This window comes from Apium graveolens, chromosome 7 (genome assembly GCF_009905375.1).
Source record: "Apium graveolens cultivar Ventura chromosome 7, ASM990537v1, whole genome shotgun sequence".
In the NCBI taxonomy this organism is placed as follows: domain Eukaryota; kingdom Viridiplantae; phylum Streptophyta; class Magnoliopsida; order Apiales; family Apiaceae; genus Apium; species Apium graveolens.
The window spans coordinates 188,560,105-188,574,993 of NC_133653.1; the positions used below are offsets into that span (position 1 = coordinate 188,560,105).

The window sequence follows — 14,889 nt, forward strand, 5'->3', positions numbered from 1 at the left end:
ATACGTATCATGTTTGATCATATCATTGTCATATAATTTCAAGAAAACTCTCGATTTCTAATCCTCTCAAATTTCTTTAAAGATTCATCTAGCTCACTCCATAAGATAATTGTAGGTGACATACTCATTAGTAGCTTCCTATAACCTGGTAGCGACTATCTTCCGAAGCACACGTATCCTCACTCTAGGTTCTTCTAACATTTCTTAATGCGTTGTGTACTCACCATATGTTATATCTTTGGAATCCATCCTCGTAGATGCTGGTACTTCATAAGACAGGTTTTAAATGAATTTTATAGTACAAAATGCAGAGTAGACAGAAAAGATGTGCGCACAACTGAATATCCGGTAGAACTAGAATCAGCGTGTGGGGGATTCTCGAATATATAGCCTCACATCAGGAGATGAGACAATAATGTGAAAAGGTGCAACCGTCACAATAGGAGGTGACATGGCGAATACCGGTGGATGAGCAAGGCGTGAATCAGATGATAGTCTTCCGAATAAAGGTTCCGCATGACCAGACAATCCGGAAATAAAAGAATCTTCCATCGCCGCCATCTAAAAATCGCGTCGCTAGATAAGGATGTCGAATTTCATCACGAATCCCACTAAAACCTATTATTTGACCGCACTCAACCTCTGGACGTTCTATCTTTCTATTTCCTAATTTTAATCCTAACCCTCTATCCATTCCCGACAATTTAGGCTTGTTTCAGTGACTTATAACCTGTAGCTCTGATACCAACCTGTGACGCCCTCCAAACCGGGTCAGAAGTTTGGAGCTCACACCATAATATTTAAACCTATATATATAAAGTATTATATACATTGACCCTTCTTTACATAACCATGGATCACAACAGGTTAAAGTATGAAAATAAGCCACAATCTTAACTTTTATTACATCGTACCAAATCCCAACTAACTCACCTTACAGTGGTTAATGATGTCGTACTTACAATCTTACACAACTCATCTATAATATAAAGCTCATGCTAGCTTGATCCAACATAAACGGAAATCCTAACTCGCACACTGGACAGGGAATCCTCGTTACCAACAATTTCCTTTCCAACTGGTGAAAACATAAAAAGTTTGCAAGAGTGAGCTTACTAGCTCAGCAAGAAATAATAGCAGCAATTGAGGTTAAACAATCACCAATGGAAATGATTCAGAAGCATCAAGTTTCTGAATAAGCAATGATTAGAATTGGATATTCACTTTTCATTTAAAAAAAATCAAGGTTAGGCTGCTGATCAGTCACGTACTAACCCCGAGCAAGGCTCCCAGCTTTGCTCTATATACTGGATCCAAGGCACGCATTGGCATATTATGACCACGAATCTGGTCTGACCACGAATCTGGTCCACATTTATAAAACTATCCAATTCTAAAATAATTCAATATGATAACCAATGTAAATCAATAAGCTGAATCATAACCAACATTTATCTTGAAGCACATGGTGATTCATAATACCCAGTAGGTATAACAAGGGATTCAAAAAAGATTTGCTTTCAATCAAGGAAAGAATCAGAAAGTTGAAGATCATGGGTTCAAGGGTTCCAAGAATTGGTCTTCTGTTAAACTAGGAATAAAGGTTGATATGTTAAGAAACTCAATATCAGAATCAGTATGTGGTAGATATGTATTTGTGGAGTAGTATCGTATGTGTTGGATCGTATCTGGGAATTCAACAATCAATGGTTTGTGAAGAACAAGGCTTATGGCTCAAGCTCAAGAAGAATCAGGGTTCAAGGTTAAATAGTTTAAAGCATTAGCAACATAAAACAGGGGTTATTTTGAATAATAGCGATATGTTATGAAACAGTTCAAAAATATTTGCAATAAATCTTAAAGAGAGGTTCAGAAGTACTTGCCTTATTATCGACGATTTCCACTTTACTTGTACTCATCTAACAGTTTTACTCATCAACCACCTTTCTTCTCTTTCTATGCCTTGCTTCTATTTATCAATCACTTTCCTACTCTGTCTACGCTTTGATTCTATTTATATATCACTGGTCCCCTTTTCTATGCCTCGCTGACTCTGCTAGGCATCATAAGTATTTATCAATTATTCATACTCAAATTATTCTAATCGTCACATAGACGTCATAAGCTTTTATTTACCCTTCATTTCACCCAAATCCGATTTACGGATTGAAAGTTATGAATAATGCAGTCAAACCACAACCACATAGGCATATAACGCATCAAACAGTGAACACGTAGCACATAATAAGTAAGGCATTTGATCAAAATAATTTTTCAAAGAAGATTTGGGGTTAAAATGATTTTCCAGATATTTATTACGATTATTTGAACAGTTTTCGGAATTAAAATTGGACTCCGAATCATTTTATAATTAAATAATAGGGTTTGAACACCCGAATCTGACTTTAAAATAATTTTATAATAATTATCGAGCCTTGAAAATAATTTTAAATAATATTTTAAAGCTCGAAACTATTTTTCGGAATTTTTAAATTAATTTTAAATAATTAAATCTAATTATTAAATCAATTAAAATTAATTAATAATTAATTAAATTAATTAATCATTTAATTATAAATTAATAGATTAATTAAAATAATTAAAAACTAATTAAAATTAATTAATAAAATAATTTCAATTTATTTTTAAATAAATAAATAATTAAAATAATTTTCTGACTTTAAAATAGTTAAATAACCGATTTTCTGATTTTTAAAATAATAAGAATATCATTTTTAAAATAAAACTAAACAGAAATCAAAATTTTGTGAGTTTTTAAAACTGCAGGGATTGAAATGCAAATACGAGAAAAGAACGATGGCTAAATTGCAATTTAGCCATCGTATTCCTCCTACATTCACCGGCGACGGGCGGGGAAGCCATTAACGGCGACCCCACCGCCGTCTGAAGCTTTCCGGCGAGTTGAAATTACCACCAGAAATTGCTTAAATTTTCAGGGAATGATCCCCACAACTACAAGAACATATCTGCAAGGCTAGTATCATCAAACATTAACGATTTTAACCGGAAAATCCAATCAAAACTTCCAACACCGCCATGACTGATTTTCCGATGAGGGCCTTACGGTTATTGTTCGTTAATTTCATAAACACCATTCGATTCGTCTGTTTACGATCTATTCATTCATGTATTCAATTTCAACAGATAACCCCCATTAAAGAAAAACCCAAATTCCAATTAAGAACATTCAAACTCTATAAACCGTAATTTTGAATTCGAGAATCAAACTCACTTTTCTACATGTTATTGAACTTTATTTTTTCAATATGATATACCAAATTGATCAGGAGAAAATTATTTACCAGATTATGCAATCAAATCACACAAACAACATCAAGAACAAAAATTCATATTTTAATCCATAATTAATTCGAAATAAAATAATTAAATCAGAAAAATACCTTGATTTCTGGGCAAAAACAAATGGTTGATTCAGAAAGAAGATTTCGAGATCTTCGTTTTAATATATTACACGCCCGAATCGGAGTTCGATAACGCCTTCGTTCGTGCGTTTGATTTTCAAGAACGCGGTTTTAATTCGACATTTTCTCTGTATTTTATGGGGTTTTACTGATTGATTGTGATTATACGAATAAAATGAAATAATAAAAGGGCTATATATATTTATGGAATATTGGATCCTGTTGGATCATTTTTTGATCGTCTTGGATCGTTAAATTAGTTACTTAGCCGCTAAGTAACTGCAAAAACGATCCAATTCGATACCCGTATCGGATAATTATCCAAACCGGGATTTTTATTAAACACTATATATGAAAATAACGTAATAATATCCCGTCTTTCGAAGATACGGGTTTTGTTGGTTTACCGAAATGATTATCGTATCGAGAATCTTGCGCCGGGCCGCGCATGGGTCAAATCGTAATCCGGATTGAAAAAGTCAAAACACGGAAAATGTCCGGAATTACCAGATTAGGTTAGGAAAGGGTTTTCGGAAGAGTTTCGGGTTGTAAAAACGTAAAAACGGTTGAAGTTGAACGGTTCCCGGCTTTATAAAATAATTTTGTAATTATTCAGAAAATAATTAATAAATTCATAAATCAATATAAAATCATATAACAGTCCAAAAATTACCAGAAAAATACCGTAAGCATCTATATTTTATTCTGGTCATAATAAAATTAGCAAACTTATACGGTATCACTTATAATCATTCACATATTTGAAAGAGATATGTCATAAGTCCAATCATGTATGAGGATTTAGGAATAACTTTTATTTAATCTGTTTTGATTTAATTGATATTAATAAAAGACTTGTTTTGTTTTTATTGCAGGCTCTATCTATTTAAATATTTAAATAAGATATACCACAGTTTAGAGTAAGGTTTTTTATGGATTGTGATGAGATCATAATAATGAGACCTAAAAGATGATAACATTAAACTTAAATAGTTTCTGGTCGTAGGATTACTAATTGGTAATTAATAATCCACAAAGATCGGTACATACTATGCTTGCTTCATTATGAAGGATGTCTGTTCTCATAGACATTTGTGTGGTGACACTATAGCTAGTATGTAGGTGTTTATTATAGAATAAGCTTACTGAACATGACTCACACAGCTGAACAACTGATGGAGTTCACTCACGTGTCAATAGCTGTTCACGTAGTGATAGTTGTACAAGTATCCTTAGTACACTGAACTATGCTTTGGTTTAGTTCTTAGTCTCAAGGGACAATTATAAGGGCTCTACTGGGTATAGGAATTTGTACACGAAGATAGTGTATGATCAATAAAAGATCTACCCCTTCCAGTATAGGAAGAGAATGTTCAATGCTAATCCACTTATGTTAGTTCAGGAATCTCTGGCCAGAGTGAATGAAATTAGAAAGGAGTTTCTAATTTACATTAAATAGAACTAAGCATAGTGAATGGGAAAGCAAGTGATTAAATAAGATAGGCTTGACACAAGTTCCATGCCTTGTATTTAATCGTGACATTGCAGGGTAGAAGGAATTAATTGTACGGTAACTACTCACTGAATAGGTTCTTGGTATTCTAAGCAGTGAATTCGTATTATCCGGATAGTCGCGATATGCTGAGAAGTATCCCTCACGATGTAGAATAAATATGATTAATTAATTAATCATATTTAATGAATTAGAGAATTTATATAAATAATGATAAAATAGTTTTATTATTATTTATTTCTACTACCGGCTTAATATTGAACCTACAGGGTCACACCATAAAAGAGAATGATTTAATGGTGGATGAATTAATTAATAATGATTGATAATTATTTATTTATGAAATAAATAATTAATTGGTAAATTTAATAATTGATTAAATGAGATTTAATTGATTATAAATTAATTAAGAAAAGGTTCTTAATATTATTAATTAAGAATTTAATTTTTGGAAATTAAATCAAGAGAGAGAATTATTTCTAAAGTGTTTAGAAAAAGGATTAATAATTAAAAGGTGTTTTAATTATTAATGAGAATAATAAAGGGTTAATAATAATAATATTTTATGGAAAAATTTTCAGCTGAAAATTTTGCCTATAAATATACTATTATAAACCCTATTTTTGCCTCAACCAAAAAGATTTACAAAATCCTAATTCTCTCCATCTCCTCCTCCTTCATTACATCATTTTCTTGGTGGATACCGGTGGAGTGCTTCACACTTGAGGAGCAGCTGCTAAGGATCTCCGTTCATCATTTTTGGATCGCCATTAAAGACCTCCATCTTTCCATTAATGTAAAGCTTCTTAAGGTAAACATACTGAACTACGAATTAAATATTATTTTTCGCATGGATCCTGCGGAGGGTTTCGGTTTTTTTAAGATTTAAATTTACGTTTTCGCTGCGTTTATGTGCTAAAAAACCCTTCAATATTTACACCAATACTCAGATAATTCACCAAAAATCACATAATAATCATATAAAAATTATTTATTAATAAAAATAATTACACGCGATATCCCCGATGTTACAATTCATGCTTTTATTGATAACACATAACAACACAAATATGCTTATTTGTTCGTGCAATGATTGAGGTCCACAAAAGACTTATGCAACGATACCCATGTAGTGAGCGTTAGGTTAGCGGATCCCAAACTATAAAAGCCTTAGGTCACTAGGCACAAAGTCCTCAAGAACTTAATAACTCGAGTATTAAAGAGCCCACCCGTGATCAATTATGCATAATACATATTTTTTTCTTTTTTTCTTTTTCTTGTTTTTTCAACAATTTCTGAACGAGTGTGTTTCGCTCCATCTCGCTCAACCTTAGACTACTCATATAAATATGAGTCGGCTACTAGCCATTTGACACCTAGCCACAACAACTAGCAATGAAATCTAATATTTTTCTCCAATTTTTAAACTTCCATGTTATTACGCCACTAAGAGAATATCCTAAATTCTATATATAAACAAGTGATTACACCTCGACAAACAAACAAACCATGATCATGATCTAGCACGCAAGCAACCTATAAGGCTTAGTGAAATTTTTTTGCTTCTAGCATGCAAGTCAACTCGTCAAGACTTAACATCCCTCTATACGACATCACTACACTCGCATCAATATCACAAATTAATCAAAAAATCAAACTTAAGGGATCATGATATAATGCAAATGCAATTATATGCAACATACTAACATACAAAATAAATATGCAAAATAAAAAAAAACTACATGATAAATATGCAACTACATGAACTAAACTATCATGAATATGCAACTAAATGGACACACACACAAACATATTCCTTAACTACCACCCCCAAACTTAAAATTTTCACTGTCCTCAGTGAAGGTAATAGTTAGGAATCAGGCATACCTACTCGGAATCAGGATCATCACCCTCTGCGGGTGGAGTGTCAGGAGGCGGGTACACAGCATCCGTACTAAAAATTGGCCACTGAATGTCAACTCTTGTGGCTCTGAAAGCAGTCCCCAACGCCTGGGTAAGGTCCTATGTAAACCTGTTATGGATGTCATGCATCGCATCCATCCGCTTCATCAAGCGCCTATACTACGCTAAACCCAAACCAGCACTGCCCTCTACATCCTACTGCTACTGCTTTTGTTGCGAAGAACTAGGCTCACTCCTCTGATGTTGTCATGCTACTCTACTAGCCTGAGCTGAACCACCTGCATAAGTCTGATCAGCTGGCCGGCCACCCGGCAAGTGATCATAGGAGTAACCGAGCCCCTTCTTATCAGCCTTTCCCCCGTACCACTCCTACATCACTACTACCGTCGAACTATCAATAGAGGCACTAGGCAACTGCAGCTGCTCGTGTGCAGGCCATTGAACTCCAACTACCACACACAGTTTCGTCACAATCGACGTATACGGAATAGAACCCGTAGTGCTCCCACGCAAAAACCTCAATATACCCTGATAAATAATGGAGCCAAGATCCACATAGTCGCCCTACAATATCCCCCATAACAACTTGGCACGATCCACAGTAATATCATGCACATGTGAAGAAGGCATGATGTTCGCACAAATAAAAGAGTTTTACGCACGAGCGAACCTGTTCATGCAAGAGGCAGGGAAAGTGGCATACTCGTTCAAACCATTCTTGAACTTCCAGTGAGTGTTTGGGACACACAGCATCGCAACAATCATGTCCAAGGCAAAATCCTCCCCAGTCTTCGTCACCCAATCATCCTGAGCCGGCTGTCTCTCGGGCTGGTTAATCATCCGACGAATAGCCTCCACAGTCAAACCCTGAACCACCGAGTACCCATTCTTGTCTGCCTTCGCATAAGCGTAAAACTCACGAACTACACTCATGGGCACAGCAGCGGGTGTCTCACAAAAAGTAACCCAACCCATCTCCAGAATCATCTCCAAAAGCTTACCATCCCTCCCCGATGGTAGAAAACCTCTCTCCTTCGCTATGGGCTTCGATAGCAACCTCGTATACTCTGCTTCAGCGTCCGGAGTAGCAAACCTAGGCCTCACACCCCCAACACTTGAAGAATAGGTGGTGCTTCTGCTAACTTGGGTCCTTTATCTCTTGGGTGCCATTAAAATCGAATAAGAGAAAATAATAGAGTGAATAGAGAGATTTATGTGTTTGAGAATTATGAATGTGGTGAAGATGGGTGTATAGAATTGTGTGTATATATATAGAGATTAGGTATTAGAATTAAAAGCGGGTTGTGATTGTGGGTTAGTGGGGGTAATGGGTAGGTTTAGAATTTGATTTGGAGGAGAATTAAAGTAGTGGGAGAACAAAAATCTGGATGGGATATGTTTGTGTTTGAATTTATGTTGTCATAACTCTTTTTTTCGGGTACGGGAAGTCAGCGCGGCCTCCCCGCCTGTCAACGCGTGCGCGCCGTGCTACTGTTCAACCAGCACGGCCGCCACGCATACCAGCGCGGGCGCATCGTGCTTTTGGACTTTCAGCGCGGCCGCCCCGCTTCCCAGCGCAAGCGCACCGTGCTTCTGTCAAAAATACCCTATTTTTCTGCTTTTCTGATTTTTTTGTGTTTTCTTCTTGCTTTTTCTTCCTTCTAACTCCTACTAATGTACAACAAACTTGGGTTGCCTCTCAAAAAGCGCTTGATTTTTGTCGCTAGCTTGACGTAGAATTTTCAAGATCAAGTGGACAATAAAACGACACTAACCACCTCACGGTTTGCCGTATTTTCATAGTAGTGCTTCAATTGATGTCCATTTACCTTAAATGTTTGGCCTGGATCATTCTCAAAAATTTCCACAGCTCCATGTGGAAACACAATTTTGATAACAAACGGACCTGACCATCTCGAATTCAATTTCCCAGGAAAAAGACGGAGATGAGAGTTGAATAAAAGAACCCGTTGCCCCGGCATAAATGATTTGAGAACTAGACCCCTATCATGCCACCTCTTGACTTTCTCCTTATATATTTTGTTGGTCTCATACGCTTGAAGTCAAAACTCATCGAGTTCATTCAATTGAAGCATCCTTTTCTTACAAGTTACATCCATATCAAGGTCAATTTCTTCATAGCCCAATACACTTTATGCTCTAACTCCACAGGCAAATAACATCCCTTACAAATAACCAATTGAAACGGTGACATGCCTAGTGGAGTCTTGTACGCTGTTCGATATGCCCAAATCACTTCATCCAGCTTTAAAGACCAATCCTTCTTTGATGGACATACAACTTTCTCTAGAATACGCTTGATCTCTCTCCTAGATACCTCAGCTTGACCATTAGTCTGAGGATGGTAGGCTGTACCAATGAAATGATTCATATTATATCGCTGCATCATAGCAGTAAACTTGCGATTACAGAAATGCAATTCCTCGTCACTGATTATGACTCTTGAAATCCCAAATCTTGTGAATATATGCTTGTGAAGAAAATTAAGCACTACCTTCGCATCATTCATCAAAAAAGCCTTAACCTCTACCCATTTTAAGACATAATCAACCACCAACAAGATATACTGATTATTGCAAGATGAGACAAATGGCCCCATGAAGTCAATTCCCCAAACATCGAAGACCTCAACCTCGAGAAGCATTTTAAGAGGCATCTCATCCCTCTTGGACATATTACCAACACGCTGGCAGCGATCACACTTCAAAATGAACTGATGCGCATCCTTAAACAATGTAGGCCAAATGAATCCTGCTTGAAGGATACGAGCTGCTGTCTTTTCTCCATCATAGTGGCCTCCATAAACAGTCGAATGACATTCTCACAATATACCATTCCTTTTTGCTGTACGAAATACATCTTCTGATGATTTGGTCAGCTCCATGCCGAAACAAAAGCGACTCATCCCACATGTACCACTTCACCTCATGAAGAAACTTCTTCCTTTGAACAGAAGACAAGTCTGGAGGCATAATATTGCTCACAAGGTAATTCACAATGTCTGCGAACCACGATTCTTCCTCTTGCACCCCAAATAACTGCTTATCGGGAAAAGACTCAGTTATCAATATCTTATCCTATGAAGTCGCACTTGGATCTTCCAACCGAGAGAGATTATCATTTCGAAAGGCTTATTCCATTCAGGTGCAGTTATGACATGTGCCATCATCAAACTCTTCTTTAAGCTCTTAAAAGCAGCTAGACACTCATCATCAAACTTGAAAGGGAAATCTTTCTCTAGAATATTGCACAACGGTTTAGAGATTTTAGAGAAGTCTTTAATGAACCTCCTATAGAAACCCGCATGACCAAGAAAGCTACGGACTCCCATAACAGAAATTGGTGAAGGAAGGTTTTCAATGACCCCCACCTTGGCTTCGTCCACCTCAAGACCTTTACTAGAGACCTTGTGCCCAAGAATGATGCCCTGTTGCACCATAAAGTGACATTTCACCCAGTTGAGAACCAGATTGGTCTCAACACACCTTTTAAGAACTGCGCCAAGATTTTGCAAGCACTCGTCGAAAGAATCCCCGAACGCAGAAAAATCGTCCATGCACACCTCCATATTTTGACCAATCATGTCAGAGAAGATAGCCATCATACATCTCTGAAATGTGGCATGTGCACCACACAACCCAAAAGAAACTCTTCTGAAGGCAAAAGTACCAAACAGACAGGTGAATGTAGTCTTTTCCTGATCTTTTGGAGTGATGCAAATATGATTATAACCCGAATAACCATCAAGAAGATAATAGTATTCTCACCCAGCCAACTTGTCAAGCATCTGATCAATGAAAGGAAGAGGGAAGTGATCCTTCCTCGTGGCCTTATTCAGCTTCCTGTAATCCATGCAAACTCTCCACCCCGTGACTGTCCGAGCAGGAATGAGCTCATTCTTCTCATTAGCGACCACAGTGATACCACCTTTCTTCGGCACACACTGAACTGGACTCGCCCAAGAACTTTCAGAAATAGAATAGATGATCCTTGCATCTATCCACTTGAGAATTTCCTTCTTCACAACTTCTTTCATTATCGGATTTAGCCTTCTTTGTTGCTTAACAGTTAGCTTGCTTCCTTCCTCTAGCAGAATTTTGTGCATGCAATAAGAAGGGTTGATTCCGTTGATATCTGCTATAGTCCATCCAATTGCCGATTTAAACTCTCTCAGAATTCTCAAGAGCTTTGCCTCATCACTGCCTGAAAGGTCAGATGCAATAATAACAGGCAAAGTAGATGCATCACCTAAAAAAGCATACCTTAAGTGTTCAGGAAATGGTTTAAGCTCGAGTGTAGGAGCTTCCTCAAAAGATGGCTTAAGACGCCCCTCGGCATATTTGAGTTCCGACATTCCAAGAGATTCAAAAGGCATATCCAGACTTCTCTTCCAAGGAGAAGCATTCAAATACTGCAACTGCTCATCAACTTCATCATCTTTACTATCTGAATTCCCCAACAAGGCCTTCTCTAAGGCATCAGACCTTAGCATTTGATCAAATTCTGAAGTAACCACAGAATTGACCAATTACACTTTTAAGCACTCCTCACTATCAGTAGGGAATTTCATGGCATTGAATACGTTAAAAGTCACATCCAGATCCAGTACTCGCATAGTGAGCTCACCCTTATGCACATCAATCAAGGTTCGACCAGTAGCCAAGAATGGTCTCCCCAAGATTACGGGAATCTTTTTATCCTCCTCAAAATCAAGAATTACAAAGTCAGCAGGAAAGATGAGTTTGTCCACCTTGACCAAGACATCCTCCATAATGCCTCATGGATATGTAATAGAGTGATCAGCCAACTGCAAGGACATATAAGTAGGATTTGGATCAGGTAAATCCAACTTCTTGAAGACTGACAATGGAAGCAGATTGATGCTAGCTCCCAAATCACATAAACACTTGTCGAACGATAAGTTTCCGATAGTGCAAGGAATAGTGAAACTTCCAGGATCTTTAAGCTTCAGAGGCAACTTCTGTTGAAGCACAGCACTACATTCCTCCGTGAGAGCAACGGTCTCTAAGTCATCGAGCTTCACTTTCCTAGAGAAAATACCTTTCACAAACTTCACATTTATAGGCATCTGTTCAAGAGCTTCAGCAAAAGGTATGTTGATATGAAGTTTCTTGAACACCTCCAGAAACTTAGCGAACTGCTTATCCAACTTTTGCTTCTGCAGCCTTTTAGGAAACTGAGGTGGAGGATAGACCTGTTTCTCCCCTGTATTACCCTCAGGAGGAGTGTGTTCCACAGTTTTCTCCCTTGGTTCCACTTCTGCTTCCTTCTGCACATCTTCTTCAGTCACAGCTTCAGATTCCGAAACTTGAGATTTTTCGGGGCTTGCAACCTTCCCAGACCTCAATATAATTGCCTTAACCTGCTCTTTTACTTCCTTCTTTCCTGGAACTTCTGTATCACTAAGGAGTATACCAGATTGTCGATTCAGCAAGGCATTGGCAATCTGCCCAATTTGATTCTCCAAGGTTTTAATAGAAACCGCTTGGCTCTTGCACATGAGCCTCAACTCCTCCAATTCAGATTTTTCATTAGATTGTTGCAGTTGTTTTTTGTTGTCTTGGTGCATATTGCGGTTGTTGAAAACCAGGAGGGTTGTATTATTTTACTGCATACTGCTGATAAGGTTGTTGCACCGTATTCTGAGTATTGCTCCAGCTGAAGTAAGGATGATTGCGGTTGTTGGGATGATAAGTGGCTGGCACTGGTTGCTGCGACCTCTGAAAGTTGCTCACGAACTGAGCTGATTCACTAGAAATAGCACACTGCTCCGTCTCATGCACACCAGCATAAAGCTCACAAACACTAGTGATCTGATTAACCCTATAATTCGAAGAAGAATCCATCTTCATCGTCAAAGCCTTAAGCTGAGCAGCTATAGCAGTAGTTGCATCCACCTCCATAATTCCTGCTACCCTTCCTTGGGGTAATCTCTAAGAAGGATTCTGGTATTCATTAGCAGCCATCAGTTCAATCAGTTCATAAGCTTCATCATAGCTCTTAGCCCATAAGGCTCCTCCTGATATTGTATCAAGCATGGGTCTAGAAATCGCACCCAAAACATTATAAAAGCAGTTGATAATCATCCAGTCAAGCATCCTATGATGAGGACACTTTCTAAGCATCTCCTTGTATCGATCCAAAGCCTCACACAACGATTCTCCAGATTACTGCCCAAATTGAGTAAAAGCATTCCTGATTGCAGCTTTCTTCTCCATAGGAAAGAATTTAGATAGAAACTTTTAAGCAAACTCTTCCCATTTGGTGATAGAACCTGCTGGTAGAGAATGTAACCAGCTCTTAGCTTTATCCCTCAGAGAGAATAGGAAAAGCCTTAGCTTTATAGCATCTTCAGAAACTCCATTGAACTTGAAAGTGTTGCTGATCTCGATGAAATCTCTGATGTGCATGTTGGGATCTTCTATAGGAGAACCCACAAACTGAACTGAATTATGTATCATCTGAATCATGCTAGCCTTGATTTTAAAAGTGTTAGCCACGATGGGTGGTCTGACAATGCTAGACTGAATATCATCGATCTTCGGTTGAGAGTAATCCATTAAAGCCTTCGGATTCGCTGCTGGTTCTCCCATTACAATAAGAGCTTCTTCTTCAACTTTCTCCTCAACAAAGATTTCTTCAACTACTTCCTCTGCTTTATCCAGTTTTCTCTTTCGAGATCGAGAACGCGTTAGCATAAATGCTCTCTAGAGTACCTGAAAAAGCAACAAGCAAACAAGTAAGTAAATATTCGAGTCAGTAAACTTTAACGATCACTGATGACAAACACATAAACTAAAAATTAACACCGAGTCCCCGGAAGCAGCGCCAAAAACTTGTTAGGATGAAAACATGCGCTAATTTTACACGCAAGTATACGCGTTCGCAAGTAATATAGAATTATTTCTAGTCCGTTCCCACAGAGACTGGTTTATGTTAAATTCAATTTATGCACTTATGCAATAATGGTATGGTTATTATTCAATGCTAAGATGATAACAAGTTGAGATTGTTTATAACTACGATTAACTAAGAGATTACACTAACTAATATTAACTAAGAGAATAAGAGGGTTAAATTAGTTATATGACACAAACATGGGATTCTAACTTCATTACTACTTCATTCAAAGTCATTGTTCTTAACCTTAGCATGCAATGGTGATGACAACTAATCAGATAACACGAAACTAGTAAACGCCAACTTTCGGTGTGCGAATATCCTACTACCAGACATCCACAAAAGAGATAAAAGTTGAATAGACACCAATTATATTGAGACCCTATATACCTATAGAATTTGACAATATAACGGCTTAATATGCAAGTTATCTATCATGATTACATAGGGCAAGTAAGATGGTTAAAATTACCTACGAATCATGCATAACAATTACATGAACCTATGCTAGCATGGAAAGTTCCAAACCCCTATATTCACTTTCGCTTCAACAGAGATTAATACGCTATCTTACAAGTTCGCGATGTTCATAAGACGAATAAGCACAAGTAATACTAGGATATCATACAATCACCACACACTAAGATATCGAAACAAATTAACTATTAAAATCCATGAGTAAATCCGCTAGAACTTGACGATAACGATTAGTTCATAACCGAACTCATTATCACCATGGGTTCCGATGAAAGCATGGTATAATAAACTAAGTCTTTATAAACTGAATAAATAATTAAAGTACGTAATCAAGAGTAATAGGTTTAAAAAACAAGAAAACAAGCATCCAAGATTACAACTTAAACAAAGAATCACAAGAATAAACTAGATCCTCTTCGACTTCGTTGTATTTGTGCTCCTAGGTCTTCTCGTCATCTTCTCCTTAGTCTCCGTTATGAAAAATATCTTTTAGGAGTCATTATATAGCAGCCCAAAACAATCCAGAAGTCCAGCAGATCAAAATTCTAGTAGCAATAGGATTCTGAAAAGTTGACCTGGCGTGGTCGCGCG

General features: G+C 37.4%; 1 non-coding gene across 1 annotated transcript; it reads left to right on the forward strand.

Moving 5' to 3' along the window:
- Positions 1–13,017: 13,017 nt before the first annotated feature.
- On the forward strand, positions 13,018–13,122 carry LOC141675507 (small nucleolar RNA R71). The gene has a single exon (XR_012556156.1). It is a non-coding gene; the product is annotated as a small nucleolar RNA R71 (small nucleolar RNA).
- The last annotated feature ends 1,767 nt before the right edge of the window (positions 13,123–14,889 follow it).